Source organism: Centroberyx gerrardi, chromosome 24, assembly GCF_048128805.1.
Source record: "Centroberyx gerrardi isolate f3 chromosome 24, fCenGer3.hap1.cur.20231027, whole genome shotgun sequence".
In the NCBI taxonomy this organism is placed as follows: domain Eukaryota; kingdom Metazoa; phylum Chordata; class Actinopteri; order Beryciformes; family Berycidae; genus Centroberyx; species Centroberyx gerrardi.
In genome coordinates this window covers 21,516,728-21,518,257 of record NC_136020.1, presented here as the reverse complement: position 1 = coordinate 21,518,257, position 1,530 = coordinate 21,516,728, and positions in this window count along the sequence as shown.

Here is a 1,530-nt window from a genome sequence, read left to right as displayed (position 1 = left end):
AAATGGATTGTCTGTTCTGTTCTTTCTTCAGTCTGCTGTATGATGAATAATCAAAATAATAACAATAATATATTTTATTTGTGTAATGCTTTTCAAGGTACTCAAAGACACTTCACAACAAAAAACTGTCCAAATTTAAATTTAAAAATGTACATTTGAACCATTAATGAAACCTGAGCTGATCACCGTTTCTTGCAGGACTTCATCAGAGCCACTAGGCGGCAGCAAGGTCAAACACTTGGCTCTAGTGTCTTATAATGAGGACTCTTATTCTGAAACACAAACATGATGCAGCATATGAAACACTGCAGCTTCCTGGCATGAAAACCAGGGATGTAGCGGAGGATAAACCCACTTAAATTTACAATATTCACCTGTTTATTTGCAGAATAATAAGAGTTTACCCACTTTGTCCAGGCTGACATTAATCTGCACCATGTAAAGTCGTAGTAAGATGTAAGATTTATGAGGATAGGGTCTTTACAGGGAAAAATCATGTATAATTTTTTTTTTTTTTCTGTTTTGGCGGTGGTTTGCTTCATGATGATCCTCAGACTGTAGTTCACCCTCCTTTTATTCTCTCCAGGTCACTGATGGGAACTAAAGAGCTTCTTTCCTCTATTAGAGTTGTAATTTTGTCATTTTTATACTGTAATCTATACAAGTAAATAGCAGTTATAGTTTGTAGTTATCGCTGTTCATGTCATGTTTAAAGGCAAAAACATTTCTGCATCTAATTTAACACCCGTGTTGCTTTCTTGGCCAGTTTTTTCAAAGTAAAGATGCTCCTGGGAAGTTTCTGGACAAAACTACAATAATGAATTTTCACTTCGATCCTAAATTAGGTCCAAATTTAATTGATTATCCGACCTGAGAGGTCATGAAGCCTTATGAAGCCGTACTGAGTCTAAGGGTCTTAAAAGTAGAGAGAGAAGTCAGAAGCCCTCCTCGTCAGTGACCACATGCAACAGTAAAACACTCCTTTAATAAGACACACGCACCATATTCAAGATTTTTTTAAAAACGTTTGTCCATTTATTAATTAAATTGACAAAAGGTAGCTGGACCAAGAGACACAATCAACAGAATCAACATTCAAATCGTGACAAAAACACAGAGGTTTCCGTAAAGTGCCGAACAAGAAAAAGCCTCACTGATAGAATATATACACACACACACACACACACATACATACACAGAGACATACACACACACACCACATAGAAAACTAGAATTTTAATATACAACAAAAAAAAAACATTAGAAACCACGTAAAAACAAGTCTATGACACGTAGATCCGGCTCTAAAAAAAAGGACTCGGGGCCGCCGGCGGGCCCCGGGCCGCTCGTCCGCGTTAAAACGTCGAGTAGAAGAAGAGGCTGCAGATCCTGGATCAGTAGTAGTTCGTCTGCGACTCCGAACCGAAGTCACAGCGAGTGCTTGTGTACACTGTGCAAGTCTCACCAGTAAAAACCATTTAAAACCCCCGAAACATCGAATACATTCTACTGCCGCTCAGAAACCAGATT